The 22,087-nt window shown below is 44.5% G+C and overlaps 1 long non-coding RNA gene across 1 annotated transcript in view; it reads right to left on the bottom strand.

The window, feature by feature from the left end:
* LOC128119033 (uncharacterized) overlaps positions 1 to 22,087 on the bottom strand; it is a 45,170-nt gene that overhangs the window by 16,559 nt on the left and 6,524 nt on the right. The gene's annotated exons all lie outside the window — the stretch shown is intronic.

The following is a 22,087-nucleotide window of genomic DNA, read 5'->3' as shown; positions in this document are numbered from 1 at the left end:
CCCACAGGTATGTGTTGTATGTTAGGCATATTACCCACAGTCACCCCTTTTCCATGCCTTTGATGATTTTATTTCTACTTAGCATCATATACACACAGCTGATTGTACAGACTATCAAAAATCTAGGAGCCTCTTTCTGAGACTGGCTTAGAAGATGGAGGAGCCATGCATGGTCACCCATGCTTAATTCTAGCACTAAGGGATGTAGAGGCAGAAGGATCATGAGTTTAAGGCCAGCCTGGGCTATATAGCAAGACCCTGACTCAAGGGAGGAAGGAAAAAGCCTGTAGAAAAGTAATAGTGACCTAAACTCAACTGTAGTTCTATTTTATGTTTTTTTAAGGCAAACTGCACACAAAGATACTGCTTAGGAAAGACTTCAGTTCCCTTCACATTCCTGAGGTAGAATCTAGATAGCTTTTATAAACTCTCGTCTACTCTGGTTGCTGTTTTTGGCCTACTTTCCTTGTAAGCAAGAAAAGACTTTTGGAAGTCCCTCAGTCCATGCTGTTTTCTCTGCTCACCAATGTCTAATTCAGGAGAGCGGTTTTAGCTACCCGGGGCAGGTTCTTGAAGGAGGAGTCAGGTCTCCCATGTTCTGTAATGACCAGGTTTTATTGAGGTCCGAACTGGCCCCTGTTAAATTACTGTGTGCCTAGCCAGGATCTAGTTTCCTGCGGACAGTGATGGCAGTGTGAGCTGCTTGTGAAGTCATAGGTCTGTTTGCCTGCTGGTTTGGAGTGGCCTTAGGGCTGAAAGAAAGTCCTGTTAGAGGCCGAGTGATTGGCTGAAATTTGACTCACATCTTCTTATAAATGCACTCAGTGACTTTTATCCCCTACTGAATCCTACATCTGATAAATGCAATCTAAAACAAATCAAGCAAAACTAATAAGCAAGCAAACAGAAAATGGCTGGGCCTGCTTCTTTTTTAGAACCATCCCACCCCTTCCATGTTTGAAGTTTCTCTTCTCAGTTTTCCCCGCTGTGAGGCCAGTCTTCAGGGATGACTGAATTCACATCACCCGAACATAGCCTTTGCATTGCTCTGTAACTGTCAGAGTGCTGGTTATCTTTGAACCAGTGTACTGGCGAAGACTCTCCTTGATCAATGTCTACACAAGCTCTTTGAGCCTTATTCTTGTCTAGGCCTTGACTGTGGCCTCTAAACACTTGAGCGGACACTAGCCTAGTTTCTAACAGTTTAAAACCTGATCCTAGAGATGACCCTAGACCCCTTGCCTTAGAAATCCCAAGGCTGCTAAACAAATGTTCTGCTTGTTCTATACAATAATAAAAACTGGGCCCTTTTCCCAGTCTGTATAGGAGGGTGGGAACCTGTCTTCATGCAGCTCCAGTTAGCAAGTGTGTATAGGCTTGGCATGGCTAACTCCTGCTGTAGCTTTTCCATGGCCCATGTGCTACAGTGTTGGGTCTAGACTGTCCCCAACGCTCCTGAATTAAGGGCTTGTTCCCAGACTGATACCATCGGAAAGTGGAAAACTTCAAGAAGCGGGGTCTAATGGGGAGTCTTAGGTCACTGTACCTTAGAAGAGTCTGTGAGAAAGCTGTCCTCCTCCTCCTCCTCCTCCTCCTCCTCCTTTTTTCTGCTTCCAGGCCATGAGAGGAGCGGTATTGTTCCCGCTACTCTTCCATGATGACACCCTCCCTTAGTATAGGCCCAAACAAGAGGGCCAATTCATCACAGACCGAAACTCTTGACCATTTCTATGCAACCAAGGGCAGTTGGGCTCAACTTGGACTGTTTTCCCTGCAGAAGTAGTTTCTCACTGACTAAAATCCTCTTAGTTTTTCACTTCCCTAGACAACATGCACTGTCTCCATCTAAGCCACTGACAGGAGTGACTACAGCTTGGACACTTCAATATTTGCCATGGTTCTCTGCAGAGCGCGGTACATATGGCTTTGCAGAGCGTGGTACATATGGCTTCTCAGAGACCAACTCTGACAGGATAGGGACATGAAATTTACACAAATGACACTTACCCAAAGTCACCGGAGTGGGAGATTCATCTACACAAACTCAGACTCACAGTCTCTTAGTTGCTTTCTACCGCTGTGAAGGCACTGTGGCCAAAACAACTCCTAGAAAGAGACCATTTACTCACAGCTTTAGAGGGTTAGTCCATGATCACCATGGCGGGGAGCAAACAGGCATGGTGCTGGAGCAGTAGATGAGAGCTTTACATCCTGATATGCATGGAGAAAGAGAGAGAGGAGAGAGAGGGGGAGAGGGAGAAGGAGAGGGAGAGGGAGAGAGAGAGAGAGAGAGAGAGAGAGAGAGAGAGAGAGAGAGAGAGAGAGAGAGAGAGAGAGACTGGGCCTGACATGGGCTTTTGAAACCTCAAAGCCCACCTCCAGGGACACACCTCCTCCAACAAGGCCACACCTGCTCCATACTCTCAACCCTTCCCGAACAGTTCCACTCACTGATGACCAAGTACTCAAATACATGGCTGAATGGGGATCATTCTCATTTGAATTATCACACATAGTATCAACTTCTCTAGACAGGTTCTTTTTAATTTTTCACTTAATTTATTTTATTGCATGTCTATGGGCATTTTGCTGGCTGCATGCCTGTGTATTTCATGTGTACCTGGTGCTGATGAGGCCAGAAGAGCACATTGGATCCTCTAGAATTGGAGTTACAGATTGTTGTGAGCTGTGGTGTAGGTGCTGGGAATTGAACCTGGGTCCTCTGGAAGAGAAGCTAGTGCTCTTAAGTGCTGAGCCATCTCTCCAGTCCCCCCCAGACAGGTCTTTTAAATCCACACCTCAGGTAGTGACTGTCCTCCATAAAAGTCGACAAGAGTTTCACTCCTCTGCATCCTTACTCCCTTGTCTGTGCACTCCTGTTCACATCCCCACACTTACATGCCACACACAAGTAAATACTATACATGCACACGCATACACACCTTACATACATGCCCACACACTTGCAATTTCCTCTTTGATTTGCTTCCATCTTCTTTACCTTCTCTTCTCTGGAAACATTCAATTTTATAAGAAGTTAAACAGTGCCTCAGTTCAAACCCACAGGGGTGCTATTTCCCAGGAGCCACATATTTACAGAATAATTTAGTTATTTGGTTTTTTGTTGTTTTGTTGTTTTGTTTTGTTTTTTTTAAGACAGGGTTTCTCTGTGTAGCTTTGTGCCTTTCCTGAAACTTGCTCTGTAGACCAGGCTGGCCTCAAACTCACAGAGATCTGCCTGTCTCTGCCTCTCGGGTGCTGGGATTAAAGGCGTGCGCCACCAGCGCCCAGCCTGATGTATTTTTTTTGTATATGTTTGTGTATGTATAGGAGCACATATATGTACATGTATGTGGTCAGCCTTCTGTGTTTGTCTCTCTTCAGTCATCTTTAGCCTTGTTTCTTAAGACAAAGCCTCTCGTTGGCTGGCAATTGCTAATTTGGCTGGGCATGTTGGCCAAGAAGTCATAGGGATGCTCAGATCTCTGCCTCCTTAGCTCTGGGATGACAAGCACATGCCACCACACTCTGCTTTTTAATGTGGATTCTGGGGATTGAACATAGGTCACATCTTCCCAGCCCTGAGAATGAATTATTAAGGTGAAAAAAATTATGGTATTTTAACTTACTTCTAGAATTCTAGACTCTTTTAAATTACTATAAATTTGTGGGCACCTGCCGTGCTAAAAAAAGAGAGACCTTTTAGGAGGGGGTGTGCTATGACACTGTAGTCTTAGAGCAGTCTGGGCTGTCTGGGCCAACTCGGACAAGTGAGACACTTGAGCCCAGATGGGCAGATGATCAACGGCATCTTTACAAGGATGTAGCCAGAGTGAGTTTCAGTGAGCCCCAGGACTTTTTCCCTCTGGTACCATTTCCCATCGCGATGGGCTGTGGTTCAAGATCTTAATATTACACATGCCCAGGCAACTTCTGTTTGTTCTCAATGTCTTTTTTTTTTTAATTAAATAAACTTGTCTGAAAGTAGCGTTATTCTCATTTCCCCCTACCATCATTTAAAAAAACATTTACTATGATTTCCAAAGGCTTGTTATGGGCTGAATTCTGTGCCTCATCCCAGCTTATATGTCGACATCCTAACCCCCAGAATCCCGGAATGCAGTTACTCGGTGGAGCAGGGTTCCTTTAAGGAGGTAACTGATGAGCTCATATTCATGGACCCTAATCCACATATGACTCTATATGAGCAGAGGTGTCCAGGGCACAAATGCACAAAGGGAAGACCACGTGAGAACCCAGGAGAACACAGCCATCTGCAAGCCAAGGGGAGAGACTGGGAGGAACAACTTGATCTGCTTGGACTTCAGGGCCCCAGAACTAAGAAAATCTGTTTCTGTGGTTTAAGCTGTCCAGCCTGGGGTATTTTGTGATGACAGTTCTTGCAAACTGATACATGTCTCTGAGAAAAATATGTATTTTGCAAATAAAAACTCCCCCATGAATGGATGTATTCAGAGCCATGAGGACAAACTGGGGACTACGAGACTAGGCCTTTTTACAGTCCTGTATGGTGATTTTACCTTTTTGTTGTGTATTTGTAAAATTGTGGTGTAAAAAGAACACCTTGTACTGGAGAGATGATTTAGAAGGTAAAGTGATTGTTTTGTAAGTATGAGGACCTGAATTCAGATCCCTGGCACTCACATTAAAAAGCTGGGTATGGGCATGTGTCTATCTCCCCAGCACTGGGGAGGCAGAGACTGGAGGATCCTTCGGGCTTGCTGGCCAGCCGGTCTAGCCAAACTGGTAAGCTCTAGGTTCAGTGAGACACTATCCCAAAAAAGTAGGGTGATCTCTGACCTCTACACATAAGCATACATGTGCATGTCTACCTACCTGCAGAGACATGTGCAGACATCTGAGCATATAACACACACACACACACACACACACACACACACACACACACACACACACACAAAAGAAAAATGAGAAGAGGAAAGAGGAGGAGAAAGAGGAAGAGGAAGAGGAGGAAGAAAAGGAGGAGGAAGAGGAGGAGGAGGAAGAGGAGGAAGAGGAGGAGGAGGAGGAAGAAGAAGAAGAAGAAGAAGAAGAAGAAGAAGAAGAAGAAGAAGAACAACAACAACAACAACAACAACAACCAACTAAATCAAGGTAGGTGAAGAAGTCACCAGTCTACAATCCTAGCCCTTAGGAGGATGAGGCAGGGGGATTGCAAATTAATAACCACCCTGAGCTATATAGCAAGAATATGTGTTTCATAAAAGAAAAGAAAAAGAATAAAACAAATAAAGCAACTGCCTATTCCTAGGGAACAGAAGTTTTTAACCCAGACTTGCTTGGACAATCGTGCTGGGAGATGTGCGGCAATGGTTACTGATGTTCAGATGCCGTCTCCAGAGTCATTGGACGGCAGCCTGTGTTGGGCACCCAGCCCCCAGCCCAGGGACTTCTAATGAGTATCGAGGGTTGAGAAAAAATTGTTGGAAACCAGTTAATTAGGAAAAACGCTGACAATTAAATGTTTGCAAAGGGAGTCATTCTGTTTTATCTTTCTGAAGATCCAATTTCATACACAACTGTACATTGCTCTACCACTGTGAAAACACTTCTCACTCCAAATGTGGCTTCCTTCCTTCTGGCCCTCAGTCACTGGGGAGACAGCTGATAATGTGCTATGGAGCGAGAACAGAAACAGCTTAGGGATCTCTTCGCTACTGATCAAGGCAAGGTACAAGTTTCAGGGCAATGTCTATGTGAAGAAGAAAGTCCGTTCGAATAGGGGCTCGCTACAGCCCACATTCCCATAATTAGCAACTTGCACCCCAGCCCTGCACAGCACTGGCCTCCTTTGGCGGAGCTGGGGTGACAGCCAGTTCCTTGGAACTTGGCAGCCGGTGAAAGCCTATGGGTGCCAATTAGCTGGAGCTGCCTTCAACCCCGAGCTACTTAATGGTGGCTTTTTAACGTCTGTTGGTTTTTCATTAGAGATTGATCTGACTCTGTGGATTTCTAATGCCCTTTTATTTGGTAAATCAATCTTAGCCTGGCAGTGTCACATACACAGAGAAGCCTTGGCTGGAAGTGACTTCTGAAACTCAGCTCTCGGTTGCACAAGATGGGGGAAGTGAAGGATGGAAGAGAAACGGGACAGCTGGCCCTCCTCCAGGATGTGGAACACCCCAAAGACCCAGAGGCCCAGCCGCAGGAAGCATCCGGCAAGAGGTGATCCCAGACAGCCGTAGCAAGGGCAGGCATTGTAACCCTATCCTTTTCTATATGACTTTTCGGTTATTATCCGAGTCATTGACTCGGAAGGAGATTTGACAACTGTACACTCAGGTCTCACATCAACCTTGGTCTCCAGGAGCCACAATGATAGATGGGTTAGACGAAAAAGCACATACCTGGCCTCTTCAACATTCTGATTGGCTCAGCCAGGCAATCTGCCTAAACAATTGGATGAGGCACCGTTGGGAACAACTCCAGAAGGTTCTCACCCCTGGCCAGGCTCCAACCTCTGATTTATCTTGTGCAGAACAAGATATCCTGACAACACCTTTTGGCAGGAGCTAGTAAGGGAAGGGAAGGACATGCTAACTAGCCTGTCTGGTAACCTGCCCCAAGTGGAGCTGTTCTACGATCCAGTAGAACCAAGATTGTTCAGCTGTGGTGCCCTTGACTGCCTCCTGCTCGTGATCTAAAGAGGAGATCCCCCTGTGCACACAGCCAAGGGAAGAAAAATGGTTCAAGCCCACAATCTAATTCACCAGGGGTTGGGTAATTAAAAAAAATATGGCTCATGTTTAACAATAGTATTTATATTATATATTAATTCTATGTAATTATTTGTGTGTAAAATCACAGTAATTATTAAAACACACAAGAAGAAAATTGACAATAGTGTATGGTGATGCTACCCTTAAAATATATATGTTATACAAATAATTATATATGTACCTGGGGTTATATGTCTGCTGTCATAATAATTATCAAAACGCATACAGAAACATCTGAAAACTATCTATTCAGTTGGCTAATGTCAGCCTTATGTGTGTGAGTGCCAAGTATATATTTAACGTCCTGTTTCCAGGGGTTCAACAGCAGTGTCTAGTTAAGTACCAGGTTCACTGGGAATCTTGGAGACTGAAGATTATAGTTACATTTTCTGGTTAACTCTGGGCTCACGAGCAAATGCCCTCTAGTGCCAGCCTGATGACATGCCTATGAGATGCCTGTATCTTTCTATCGTCTGCTTTCAAAGGTGCATTTCCAAGAGAAACCTGGATCCCTATTTGCTTCATTCCCACCTTTAGTCCCATCGGTTAACTCTACTCATCTGTCCTTACAACAAGAATACAGAATGTCTAAGGGTGAAGGCTAGCCTGGATGTTACCTTTCACCCTAAAGCTGTGCTAAGGGTTTGTTTTCTCGTTATTTTTCTATTTCTTCCAAATGAAAGTGCTATAAACAAGGGAGGAATTACAAATTATATCGACAGGCAGTGACACTTGGGTCCATCAGAGCTGCTTTCACTGGGGCCTGGATGATCTTCTCCTTTCTCATGTCTGCATGCCCCAAAGGGTGGGCTCATCTATGTTCATGTTATGGCAGCACTGAATTCCTGCAGAACCGGCTGGGACACCAGCTTCTATGTGGCTTGTTCCATGTATAGCAGGCTGTAGGAAGCATGAAGATCTCTTTTCATGTTAAGAAATACTGACTTCCACTGCCCGCGTGGCCGACTTCATGCATCAAGTGTCTTCTGCACAAGTTGGTGCCACAAGATGGTAGCTGTGGAGAGCTGGGGAGTTAACATTCCTCTCGATGAATAAGTGTTCGAAGAACTCAAAGGAAAGCAGAAAGGAGTGTGTGCTGGCACAGTTAGATGAAGATATCACACCTATACCAACAGAGAATAACCATTGGACATCCTAAGACAACTTTAATATATATTTAATATATAATATATTAATATTAACATATTAATATAATGGCATTATATTAATGGAATATATATTTACTATATATATTTAATATGTATTCCTAAAGTGTAGGCCTAAGTAACCAGAAGCATATTCCAAGATTTACCACAATAAATGTTACTGAAATTGGCAGTTGTAATGGACGGGTAGAGCCCGAGCCATTTCAGAGTCAGCCAAGTGACAGGCTCCACATTGCATCAGTGTCGTTCTGTGGAAATCTTGGATTCTAATGGTGTCTACAGAAAATAGGAAACCCAGACACCTGACGGGCAGACTGTCACAGAAGTTAATTAAAAAAGACAAACTACAGGTGCCTCTTTAACCTGACCAGTCTGTGCGGGTTTCATCTCCCACAGCAGCACATTGTCTAGTTCTATCTTGGAGACCAAAACGCACAGAGAAAGAACCTCCCACTCAAAAGCAACTTATCTAAAGGTTCTATAAATGTGTACAGTTTTGTCCATTTAATATATACATTGTGCTATACAAAACATCAAGACATACTGTTAAAAAGAAACATTTAAACAAACTGAATTTGTTGGAACTTATCTGAGCAAAGGTCATTTCATGGACCAGGCAACACCCAAAACTGTATGGGGTTCTGATACTCCACCCTCAGGAGGAGCAATGAGTTTCATATATTCAATATGGAAGCAAAATTGAGGAACGATCTGATTGGCTACAGCTGGCGTCTTGGGATACATGGATGGGTATGACATGACATTTACCTTATTTGGATATGACCCCAATGTCAAGTTGTTAATTATGTAACTACTGGTTGGTTTGCTGTCTATGATTAACAGAGGCTATTTTTAAAGCCAGTTATGAGAAATATCCCCCAAGTTAAGTTCTGGGCTGATTATGCACAAAGTCTCATTGGGAAACATCCACTCAGCTCATTGGGTGATTCTTTTTGTCGTTCTTCATGTTTTCGCCATTCTGGTTGGAGTGAGACTCTCTCACACACAGTGGGTGGCCATGTACCACCACTTAAGACTCCCAGAGAGATGGAGTCTGGCAGGGAGACTATGATGATGTCTATCAGAAGATGACGGCAAGAGACATGAAATGCCCTTCCACTCTGGAGCCCCACCAGCAAGGCCCCTGAACAAAACCAACAGCAATTAAGTAGATCAAGGAATGAGCCAGAAGAGATCATTTTAACCAAGTAGCCTGTTTGCTACCTTCTTGTGACTGAGTTTCTACACCACATCTATGTACTCACTAGGAGGACAAAACGGTGGCTGTCACATCCCCATCCCCAGCTGAGCCAGAAGTCCAGAGAGTTCTGCAAAGGAGTTTGGAGAACCTTGCTATGCACGGATACCATCCTTATGGTAGAGTCGGTCACTGTGCTAATGCTCGAGAAGTTTCTAATCATCTCCTTAACTTAATGTAGGCCAAGTCGGGTAAGGATTGCTCCACCAAAGGATGCCCTTTATGGAGGGGTTATGCCTGCTGACAAAGCCTTCCCTATTCTGTAGTGAAAATTAAGAGATAAAGATCTACAGTCAGTTTCCAGTTGGCTGTAAAATGACAGCATTGGAATCTTGAGTCTGTGTCGGCCTGTTATTTTCCACATGGCATTACTCATGTATATGGTTGCTCATTAAATCCTTCCCAGGCAAAATGTTTCTTGGAGGGCACACCAGTTTCCTGAGGGATACCTTATAAAAGGATCACCAGGACATAGGCACTAGAAGAATTATCCAAGGCATCATTGACTCTTTGATTGGAAGCAATTGACAATTGGGGTATTAGGGTTATGAGACTCTCTATAAACTGCCAAATTATCTTTCTTTCTTAAAAAACTCAGCTTCTTGAATAATTTAGCTGCAAAATTCCCACTATAGGTTTTTTCTTCCACCAAATTTGCATAAGGAAACGAATGTGTGGATCTCAAAGCCTAACCTGTAGAATGGACATTCTGGAGTCTAAAACTCAGAGCTAGGGTCTTTGCCAAAGTTGACACCAAAGAAAAAATGCATTTGAACTCTGTTGAACACGGCTTTTACCAAGTCCTATTTAGCATTCGCACTGTGGCAAAACTTCACTGTGCAAACCTTGCACCCCCTCCCCCCAGCTAAAGAGAGTCACTCTGGATTGTTAGAACTGTCTACTTGTTGAAGATATCAAGGTAAAAGCATGCAGGTGTTGAAGACGTCTAGCTGTGGATAGGTTTCCTAATTTAGATGGATACTTCTCCTTCATCATGAAATCATCCTGCTCCTCCTTTCCTGTGTCATCTTTCCAACCAGGGTAAGTGAATGCTGTGATGAAGGCTGATGGTTTCTGCATAGAACCTGAGTATTTAATACCACTTTAAATCAGAATTCCCATGAGATCTTAGAGATCTGGTTCGGCCTGTAACAGGTCTCACTGCTGTTCCAAGTGTGACATTGTACATTCAGATTGTGCATTGCCCAGAGATGGCATTGCCTCCAGTGGGCTAGAAAATGCCCCCACAGACTTGCCTGCAGGCCAGTGATGGAAGAAATTCTTTCATTGAGAGTCTCCCTTCCCAGGTATGTCTGGGTTTGTGTCAAGCTGACAAAACTAACCAGCACAACAAGATTAATGAAAACATAGGACATTTGAAGAGATGCTAGCTTGATGAATGGAGTCACCACTGGAGATAATAAAAGGCAGTGGCTGTCTGCTGCCTGGAAAAGAGACAGCAGAGGCACTCTTGGTTACCCGTGGCAGTTCAGACATAAAAGAATGCAAAACATCTTTGCAGCATTAAACAAATGTAACACAGCTTCAACTAATATTCCACAACACCCACCCTTCAATACTAGGTGTTTGCTAGCTCTGTTTAGTTTCCTAAACCTGTTTGCTTCACTCAACCCGCCCCCCCTCCCCCAGCTTCCAATTTTTAAAAGAGAACGTGTATTTTTTCCTTTGATTTCAGTGAATCTTCCAACATTCCTTTTAGGTAGTTGGTATTAGATCACAGACCCTCTAGATGCCTCTCTGTCCCAGAAATTAGGCCACACCCCTTGTGGCTCTCTGTTTCTCTAAACAGAGTTAAAAAAAAAAAAAAACCTTGCTGTTATTGCCTTGAAATACCCTCCTCCTCATCCCAACGGTAAGATGTGTGTATGGTCCTTTCCAGTACTTGCTTCCTTGGCAAGCAGGCTATGCTGGACTAAATCACCTGGTACAGAATCAACTCCCCAGCAGTCCCTGAAAACCTGTGAAAGTCAGAAAATCAGTTTCGCTCAGGAATAAAATTTCTCTGAAGGCTCTCTCTGTCTCTCACATTCAGCCACCAGCCTCCTCACGCTGTGCACGGAAACCCTCTTTCTCACTCACACATCTTACTTCAAGCTGTCTCTCTTCATGGAATTCCTCTCCCAATTTTCGAAGGGAAATCTCTCTTTCCCTGCAAGAGTTCACCATGCTACCTCTGCTGCTATCCTACCCCAAGGCCCGATCATGCCTGCCCTCACGGTCACGAGGCTCTCTCATAATAAAGCTCATCCTCAAGGGTCAACTTCCTTCTCCAAGAACTTGCCCTCCTGCAGTAACTACATCACTTGGTGCCTAGGCCTGGAGATTTCAACCTGGATGAGGAAAGAGTGAGACATGGATGAGAAACAAAGTCTCAAGGCTATAAGGAGGGAGGGGGGATTGGAGATGGGGTGGCCTGTCAAAATATCCAAACTCCCCACCATCTGGGGAACAAGTTTCCCAAACATGAGCCTGTGGAGGTCATTTAAGATTCAGACTCTAGTGTTCTCCATACTGTGGAGGTCATTTAAGAATCAGACTCTAGTGTTCTCCATACTGTGGAGGTCATTTAAGAATCAGACTCTAGTGTTCTCCATACTGTTGGAAAACAAAAACAAGACTCTGGCTCACCCTCCTGGACCCAGAAGCTGACTTCACAGTCAGTGAGAAACAATCGGTTAAGAACTCGAAAGGATGCAGTTCTGCGTGGTCTGTCTTTCTGACCCCAGCTCTCCCGTTCTGATGGTTTCCTCATTGGTGAGGGTTGGTTTCTTGATCTTCAGCTCCATGACTCCAGTCCCTGTGCACTGCATATTTGGTGGTAAATATCTGGGCTGGAGAAAGTGTGGTCTCTTACAAGTCAATAAATATGCTTTGCTTATCACAAACACATAGACTAATACTTTGGGTTTTTTGGTTTTTTTTTTGGTTTTTTGAGACAGGGTTTCTCTGTGTAGCTTTGCGCCTGTCCTGGGACTCACTTGGTAGCCCAGGCTGGACTCGAACTCACAGAGATTTTAATTGTCTCTCATAGCCAAAACCCACAAGGCTGCAGAATTCTGAAGGATATCCATACATCTCAAGTCAGATGCTAGAACCCAGTCCTTCTATCTAAACAGGAATCTTATGACTGTACAGAACTTGGCCCATAGTCACCCTGCTCTGCCCTTAGAAGGGTGTTGTGATGAGGCTCCAGCTCCTAGCTAATGTGAAACACTAGGAATGATGTACTGGAGTCCACCAGGTTGCATATAGAACCTCTCTGTGGCTTCGGAGCCTCCTGTAATGATCATGAATAAAAGGGAGGATGATGGGAAAACTGAGGCATTTTCAGCTATGAGTAATTACTGCAAACACTGTCTCTGCATTATGGTTGCCCAAATATTTGAGTACCCAACAGAAATACAGAAAAAGAGGCCATAAGCCAAACACTGGGTACATAGGGTATGAAATCTACGAGATGGCTTCAGGACTGCTGCATACCATGCTCATCACAAACTAAGTTTGACCTTGAGATGCTTCCTTCCCTCCATGTTTTAAATTTGGCCTAAAGGTTTTTCTGTGTCTAGTGAACTGTCACAGCCTAAGTTGGTCTGAAAACATTCTAACTGTAAGAGTAGCTGAATCGCAGCCAGTCACAAGCAGCCAACTGCTGGAATCGTGGTCCAGTAAGACAGAGCTATGGTCAATCAGGCTACATGTGTGGCTCACTTTGTTTTCTAAACAAGAGTTCTTTTTTTTTTTTTTTTGTTAGTTTTTATTTTTTTTTTTAATTTTTTTTCAAGATAGGGTTTCTCTGTGTAGTTTTGGTGCCTGTCCTGAATCTTGCTCTGTAGACCAGGCTGGCCTCGAACTCAGAGATCTGCCTGGCTCTACTTCCTGAGTGCTGGGATTAAAGGCATGTGCCACCACCACCCAGCCCTCACCTTGTTTTCTGTATCACTTCCTTTCATGTGCTGGGCCAGGGCCTTCTGGACTTTTCTTTGTCAGTTAGTACCATTGTATAATTCTGGAACAGCAAATAAAACTAATTAAGATCTGTGAAATTAGATTTGCTGTAACTTTATCTTTTAATTATGCAGTCTCTTTAGCACTTAATTCCATTCCATCTAGTAAGAGAACTCAGCATCATTCATGTGAAAAATACTAAACCTGAAGAAACTAGGGACTGAGCCTGATGGCTGAGCATTTTCAATTGTTGAAAGAGCTGTGGTTGTCACAGCGCTAATGTGAGAGACAGACAGAGAGAGACAGAGACAGAGAAAGTGTTGTGGGATAATCTTTTTGTACACTGTAAAGATGTGTCTCTGCCAAGGCACCTTATGATTGGTTTAATAAAGAGCTGAACTGCCAATAGCTAGGCAGGAGAGGATAGGCGGGACTTCTGGGGAGAGAGAGGAACTCTGGGGAAGAATCCTAGAGGCAGGATTCACCAGTGAGGTGCAGAGGGAGTCAGACGTACTGTACTGAGAAGAGGTAGTGAGCCACATGGCAGAATGTAGATTAATATAAATGGGTTAATTTAAGTTTTAAGAACTAGTTGAGAACAAGTCTAAGCTAAGGCTAAACTTTCATAATTAATAAGAAGTCTCCATGTCAATATTTGGGAGCGGCAGTCCAAAGAAAGTCCTACTATAAGAATGAGAGACAGAGAGACAGAGAAAAAGAGAGACAGAGAGAGACAGGGAGACACAGAGGGACAGACAGAGAAGAATGGCTATGAGCAAAATGTTCTAGTAGTCTAACAGGCACATATGTGCAAACACTACCTATTACTGCAAGAACTTCCCCGCTCTGCAGGGTTTTGTGATGGAAGGAAAATGCTAACATCAACCTAGAGTCAGCAACAGTGCATGCACTGAAGCCTGGTTGGTCAAAACATCAATACCTTGAGAATTAGCCGCTGTCACGCTTCTTCCTTTGCCATATTCACGGGCTGCCAACTCCTAAGTCTCCCTTTGCTTCCTGGCATAATAGAGACCCGATGAGTGAGATCCAGACAGGAATGGGTTAAAAACTAATTTAAAAACTCAAAGCTGCGTGGTCTTGGACAATTATGTAGTCTGTTTGCTTATTTATTTATTTATTTTTATTTATTTATTTGAGACAGTGTTTTTCTATGTCTGTCCTGGGACTCACTATGTAGATCAGGCTGGCCTTCAACTCAGAGATCTGCCTGCCTCTGCCTCCTGAGTGTTGGGATCATAGGCATATACCACCATGCCCAGCATATGTAGTATAGTATAGCAAATTGATTTCCCACTCCTAATGAGGTCAGGTTTTACAATACACAGATAAGCAAAAGAAAGAAATAATTAGATGTGTACTTGCCCACATCCTGAGGAGGCTGACTCCTGGAGTCCCTAATGTCAGAGAACTTCCTCCAATGAGGCTAGAGAGCATTCCTGCTTTTATGGGGCTTGCCATTCAGTGGGATTTAAAGTCACCCTGCATTAGAAAGCGGTAAACACCATTCAAAGACTTAGGCAGGCACAGAAGTGGCCAATGAAAAAACTTCTTTGTGGTGGTGTTATTTTAGCTGAGACCCCGGTGACAGGGCTCTTTCACATAAAGGAAAGACACTCGGGCAGGAGGATCAGCTAGAATGAGGTTCTCATGAAGAGAATGAGCCAGAGCAAGGCAGCTTGAAGGAGTGGTCCAGGATGAGGGCATGGAGTTAAACATGGAACTGGATCACTTGGGCCATTGTGCCAAGTAAGTTCAAAACATGGTCAAGTCGTGAGCTGCCTCCCCTTGAAAGCTCTTGACAGCTCTGAGGAATGAAGGGTAAGAGGAAAGAAGTCCAGTTAGGAAGATTTGCAGTGGACAAGAAATGCTGGACACTGATATTTGAAGTGTTGATGGGACTTGGAAGCAGCCACAGGTTCTGTTGATCCTTTGGAGTGGAGGTTGGCAGGAATAGGTGGTGTTTCAGGTATGAGGTATGGGGAAACAGAGAGAATCTAAAATAACATACTATTTTACTTCCTCCCACCCTGTGATGCTTCTGCCAAAGGCAGTTGATGTCTTTCCACTTAGGGACTCACTGTATGGGAGAATGAGTATCTTTAAACATGAGAATCACTCTCAGTCAGAACGATGCGCACATGGAGGGGGGCACACAGGACAGGCTTGTATCACTGACACTGGAGCATGCATCCGTGTAGTGGGATGGATGAGAGCCCATGGTGTCCATGGTATGTATGTTTGTACCTCTTCTTAATGTGGCTGCTCAGCAACTCCACAGCCAGGAGGGTCAAACACCACGTTAGACTGTTCCTTCACTAGAGCTTCAAGCTTGTCTTTTGTCAACCACCTAACAAGATAGGCTGCTTCCTGGGCTGGAGAGGTAGCTCAGAGGTTGGGAGCACTAGCTGCTCTTCCAGAGGACCCAGGTTCAACTCCCAACAACCACAAGGCAGCTCACAGCTGTCTGTAGCTCCAGTTCCAGGGGGATCTGACACCCTCACACCAATGCACATAAAGTAAGGTTAAAGTATTTTTTTAATTGGAAAAGAAAAAGATACGCTGTTGCTTCCTGACCTCACACGCAGGGAATGGTACCTCCTACCCTAATGTGCTTGCTTCATGGCTTACACGAGGTTCCAAACAGTGCAGGTTCACTGGAAGAATCCAACAAGCACTGGGTTCCTGCTCCCTCAAAGAACCTTTGAGCAGTTTCTAATGTGCTGTTCACTCAAAGACTATTTTTAAAGCACACACCATTAACCACGTACCGTTCTAGATGTGATTGTGAAAACAATGAATTAGACCCAGCTCCTGCCTTGTGGGGGTGACAGGCTAATGGGAGGAAACAGGATGTGATAAGCAAATAAGTAATATAACATTAGCTTATTTATGACAAGCATAAAATAACACAATGGGATAGAGAATGATGGATGCTCCCAGATTGCCTTCATATCATGGAGATATTGGCTCTGAGATCCAGACTCCGTGAGATCCAGGACTCTGCTCTCAGTCCCAGCACCATAGCTACGATACCCATTGTTATTTCTAGATAAAATGGCCAAAGGAGAACCTTGAGGATGACTATTTTAATTAACTGGATTTATTTATTGCCAAAGAACACTAATTCTCTAGGTCTTTCTGTTTCAGCTGCTGTTCTTGGAGAATGTTCGTGACTACTAATGCATTACATTCACATTCCTGACCGAGTAACAGAGAAGAAAGAAAACTATCTAGGAAGCCTGAAGCATCTTTTAAGATCTAAGTTCATTATCTGAATCCCAGTACAGTGTTCTGTATATTGACCCAGACGTAAAAGCAGTTTGGACTGAGTCGGATATTAGTGACAGTGTGTTTAAAGCAGATCATTGTGACCTAGTAAGTTGTAGAGGAGTCAGGAAACCTCCTGATACTTTGGTCCTCAGTTTCTGAGCTTGTCTTTTTCCTTTTGGTCTTTGTGTGAGCCCTTTTCTATCAGCGTGGCCAACCCTTGATAGAAACAATTTAAGCAGGGAAAGATTCCTTGTAACTTGTGATTCCAGAGGTTTAGTCTATCACTTAGCTGTGTTGATTCTGGGCCCATGGTGAGGCAGAACTGCTCTCCTCTAGACATACAGACAGACAGACAGACAGACAGGGCTCAGGTCTTCATATACCCTTCAAATGCATACCTTCTTGTGACCTTTCTCCATCTCACAATAAGGTCATTGCCACTATGATCCCATCACCTCAGTGATTGGATCCACCAGTAGGTGAACATTTTGTGGAATACGTCATATACAAATCACAAACACCTTGACTCCTCTTCAAGATACAGTACATTCAGTTTCTTCTATAGTTGTCAAATCCATTGTCAAAAAGTTGTTTGCATTTAGATTTTAAAAACTGGTCGTGATGGGACTAGAGAGATAGCTCAGTGGTTAAGAGCACTGGCTGCTCTTCCAGAGGACTTGGGTTCAATTCCCAGCACCAACATGGTGGCTCATAACCACCTGTAACTCCACTTCTGGGGGTAGAATGCCCTCTTGAGGCCTCTGCAGGTGCTGCACACACATGATGCACAGATGCTCCAAAACATAAAATAAAAATAAATTATATTAAAAGTGTTTAACAACAGCTGTTTTCTATTGTGCTGTAACAAATTAGCACACACTTTATAGCTTGAAATAATACAAATTAATGTTTTTATGGGTTCAGAGGTCAGAAATCCTAAATGAGTCTTATTTAATTAAATTCAGGGTATCAGTGAGCTCTGTTCCCTGGGGCCTCATGGGAAGATTTTCTTTCCTTTCCACTTCCAGCTCCTAGGGAAATGTCCATGTTTTCTGGTACATAGCCCTTCTTCTGCCTTCCATCAGAACAGCACCTTCAAATTCCTCACCCCATCCAATGCTTTCATGACCATCTCTCCCCTCCTAACTCTAACCCTTCCATCTGCCTCCTTCCTTAGGAAACCGCTACAGTTCAGCTCTTAATTGTGCCCCGAATATCCATGTGGTAAAGTCTTATCCCCATCTTGGTGCTCTTGAGAGGTGGTGAAAACATTCAGAGATAGAACGTGTGTGAGTCTTTAGGTGGCTGAGGAGTTTGCCCTTGAAGGAGATTCTGGGATCCTGGTGTTCTTTTTCCTCTCTCATTTGCTAACCATCAGGGAAGCATTGTTGCCCGGCCACGCACTTCTGATGTAATGTGCTGCCTCGACACAGATCGAAAGCAATGGGAACAACTGCTCACTGACTCGAACTCTGAACCCGTGGCCATAATATGACCTCCTTTAAGATGAATACCTCAGGAGTTTGTTACGACAATGAACAGCTCATGCTCCGTGGTGGTTACACTGAGCCCAATCCAGCAGCTCCAATGTCAAGACCTGTAGTTAGATTGCCTTTGCCAGATCCCTATGTCCTTTTGTCCTGTGAGGTAGCACAGTCACTCATTCCAGGAGTAAGAAGTGGTCATCTCTCATTGTAATCTAGGGAACAGTGTTATTCAGTCTATTGTAACTATTGTCTTCCTAGAGATATTTGCCCTGGTTTGTTTTTGGACCAAGGTTACGTTGTCACATCTGGTCCCTTAGAGGCCCAAGTATAACCAACAATTGAAGCAAAGTCCCCCAGGGAACTACATGAGGTTAGACCCAGGACAAGCAGGGAGATGCTGTTTCTGGGTGGCCAGTGGCAAATGAGAAGCTAACCTTCTATCCTGAATCCCTTAAGCCTTAAAGCCGTTGGATCCTTCCTTCGTTTACATATAGATGAAGCTGAAGGCAGACAATGACTGAATTATAACTTGGGAGTCTCACTCTGCAGCTGAACTGCCGAACACTGAGTCAAGACAGAGCTGTTGCTCAGTTCCTAGGAAGTCTGGATTTTCTCTTGTCCAGGCCAACGAAGGCCGCCTGTCAGCTCTGCATTCTCGGGCAAAGGGCCCACAGAAAGGTGCTGTTTGCAGTACTGGCACATTTTCCATGTGTGTGTGTGAACTGGCCTTGTTTTAGAATGGAAAAAACCACCACTCAGTATACTCTCAGATAAGAGCGCTGACATGACTCGTTATTCAGATCAAAGTCTTTCCTCTCTTTTCCTTATATAATCAAACCAAATCCAGGTGAATTCTGAATCTAGAAAAGAGGCACCTGACTAGTAAAGTCTTTGGCCAGCTCTCAACATTGGGATGAGCTTTCTGGGGGAAAAAAATCCAATCTTTTGTTTCATACAGAAATCTCAAATTCCCTCCTTGAATTACACGATTTCCCAAGATTCCAGTCTAGCTACTCTTGGTAAACATTCACTCCTTGCTCCCCACCCCCAGTGTATTCACTCAGAGATGAATTTTTTTTTTAACTTGTCGACTTCATTGTGTGTGTTTATAATGGTCTGAGGTGTGGAGCCCAGTTCCTGGTCTTACTGGTTTATGAATGGGAGCGGGGGACTGAAGTGATTTCAGTCACAAAAGCAGAGGCTATTGAAGCTGGGCCCTTTGATGTTCTACAGCACAAAGAAAGCCTTGTGAGGGAGTAGAGGGTCTGGGAGGGTGGACATTTAAACATCTGTCAGCGGCAAGAATGAGAGCATTGTCTGGGCCCTAGCAGAAGAGAGATGGTTCTCACTGAAGTCCACGGTAGTGGGGTATAGAGGAGAAGAAGGGATTCTGGGGTTAGGTCTTACAGTCCACATCAGCCCTGCACACTGTGTAACAAGGCAGTAGACACGTGGTCTCTTCTAGCCTCAGCTGCCACCCATGGCATGAGAGACACAGGTGGCCAGAAGGCCTTTGAGCTCACTATGCTCTTTAGCTAAGTTCACGGCAGGGTCGCAGACAAACTCGGAACTCACCATCGTGAGCAAAGAACCACCCTGTACTGGTGAGAAGGGAAGCCTTCTGAGCCAAGAATGCCATGATTGGTGGTTACTACCTGTGCCTTAGACAGAGGATAACCTACAGAGAAGTAGAACCAAGTTCACTCGATTTCTAGAACATAAGAACGTTAAGAGAATATGCTTTCAGTCCCTGATCATTTCAGGACCCATTGGCTCCTATGACCTCCTTAGACATGAAAGCCAAGCATCAGGTTCTTCTCAAAGCTAAGCACAGAACCCCTGTAATTACAGAACTCACCTTGAGGGACTCCCCACTCTCATCCAAACCTGGGAGAAGACAAAACTGAAGCAGTCCTCTCAGGTGACCCAGAAAGTGAAAGTAAAGCCAAGAAGGAAACCTACCCTTCCCTAGTCATAGGCCCGTCTCGCTGCCACCCCACCTTATACAATACACACGCGGGACATCCTTCAGTGCCCGGCATTGTGCTGGTCAAGTGGGTAAGCAGCCCAGCATTCTGTTCCCAGGGATCTCCCATCTTTGTGCAGATACAGAATACCAATGAGCAAGCTTGTTTAGGTGGTCATAGTGCCTCACAGAAAGCAAATCATAGCAACAGGATCAAAATGAATGGGGAAAGAACTATGTTTCTTTTTTGTGCTTCTGGAGTTCAAATCCAGGGCCCCGTCCATGCTACACATGTGCTCACTACTGTGCTATAGTCCTAGCTTAAGGGTGGTGGTGGCAGATGTGGAGTGGAAGGAGAGAAGTTTCTCAGCTGTGTTCAATGGCAAAGTCACCCAAAACGGCAGGAAAAGTTGTACGATGTAACACTGGTGGAAAATGCATTTTTCTAAGCTATAGAAGGATGCAGTGTTTTGGAGTGACATCTGAGTTGATGTCTGAATGAGGAGAGGGACTCCAACATATAGATAGATATTTGGGGAAAGAGTCTTCCAGGCAGAGGGAATAGAGCAAACACAGGAGTCCAGAGATGAGAACAACCAAAAGACAAGACCTCCTGGGAATGGAATGTGAGGCCAAGAGCCTGGCCTCTGATAAGGTCATGAACACTGCCAAAGTCCAGAATGGCCAAGTTCTGTAAGGTATCCTAAGGGACTTGTTTGGCTTTCATTTTCTGGGTGACAGGAAGCTGTTTACTAGTAGAGCTTAGAGAGGTTGGTCATGGGACCCAATACATCCCTGAAAGATGGCTTTGTTAAGTGGAGAATGCTGAGTAGAGGGACAAAGTAAAATAGGGACCTGATGTGTGACAAGACTTCCAGGGCAGACACAACACACACATCTATCTACTCACCCCAGATTGTGAGCCCACAACAGTCACAAGTATGGATAACCCGAGTCCAACTTAGTGAGCCCAAGAGTTTTACTGAGGTTACCTAGAGGAATATGGGTCAGGGGTTACTAAGAGGAGCATAAATGACTCAAAGACTGCTGTATCACCAAAGCCCACCCCAGCATGGGTGACAGCTCACAAAAATCTTGGGACCGGAAGCACACTGTATAGCCATCAGTCAGCTTAACAGTTTTGAAAGTGTCCTTTTCCGGTGACTCTGTTAGTTTTTGTTCCCTCTAGACAGCTCATCTGGTCCCTGCTTCTTCCAGGTCACTCGCGGGGTCCCAGCCTCTCCCAAGCAGCTAGTCTTGTCTCAGATTCTTCTATGCAGATTAGCTGATCTGAGAGTGACTCTCAACAGTCTTTACTGCTCATGAACTCTTGAGGAAGGAGGGACCTAGTGAATCTGATCAGTTTCAGGGACTTCCTGTTTCGAATTGTTTACTTGCTGTCTTAAGGGAACTTCTGAGCAGGATGGAGTGTTTTACATACCCCTAAAACATTCTGTTGTTTCACTTCTTTATAAACAACTTGTCTTAAAATAACTTGTCCACAGCTCTAGAGAAGCTAGGTAACAAGAAGGACCCTAAGAAGGACACATGGATGGCCCTGGGAAGGGGAAATAGATGAGATCTCCTGGGTAAACTGGAGTTGAGTGAATGGTAGAAGGGAGGAGATAGGGGATGAGAACATGAGGGAACAGGATGGTCAAGCTGAGGAAGGGATGGTATGGGAGCAATGAAAGAGAGATCTTGATGGGACTCATTATGGCATTAGAGAGAAACCTGGTGCCAGGGAAATTCCCAGAATCTACAAGGATGACATCAGCTAAAAACTACTAGCAATAGTGGAGAGGGTGCCTGAGCTGGCTTACCCCGATAATCAGATTGGTGAATACCCTAACTGTTATCATAGAGCCTTCATCCAGTAACTGATGGAAGCAGAGGCAGATATCCACAGCCAAGCACCAGACCAAGCTCCAGGAGTCCAGTCGAAGAGAGCAAAGAGGGATTATATGAGCGGGAGCGGGGGGGTGTCAAGATCATGATGGGGAAATCTTAGAGACAACCAAACCAAGCTCGTAGGAACTCACAAGCTTTAGACTGACAGCTATGGAACCTGCATGGGACCAGATTAGACCCTCTGAATGTGGGAGACAGTTGTGTAGCTGGGTCTGTTTGAGGGGGCCTCTGGCAGTGGGTTCAGGATCCATCCCTGGTGCATGAGCTGGCTTTCTGGAGCC

The sequence above is a fragment of the Peromyscus californicus genome, unplaced genomic scaffold, assembly GCF_007827085.1.
Source record: "Peromyscus californicus insignis strain IS unplaced genomic scaffold, ASM782708v3 Scaffold_23__1_contigs__length_62951481, whole genome shotgun sequence".
In the NCBI taxonomy this organism is placed as follows: Eukaryota; Metazoa; Chordata; class Mammalia; order Rodentia; family Cricetidae; genus Peromyscus; species Peromyscus californicus.
The sequence above is the reverse complement of the archived record's forward strand: the minus strand, read 5'-3'. Positions and strand labels throughout refer to the sequence as shown.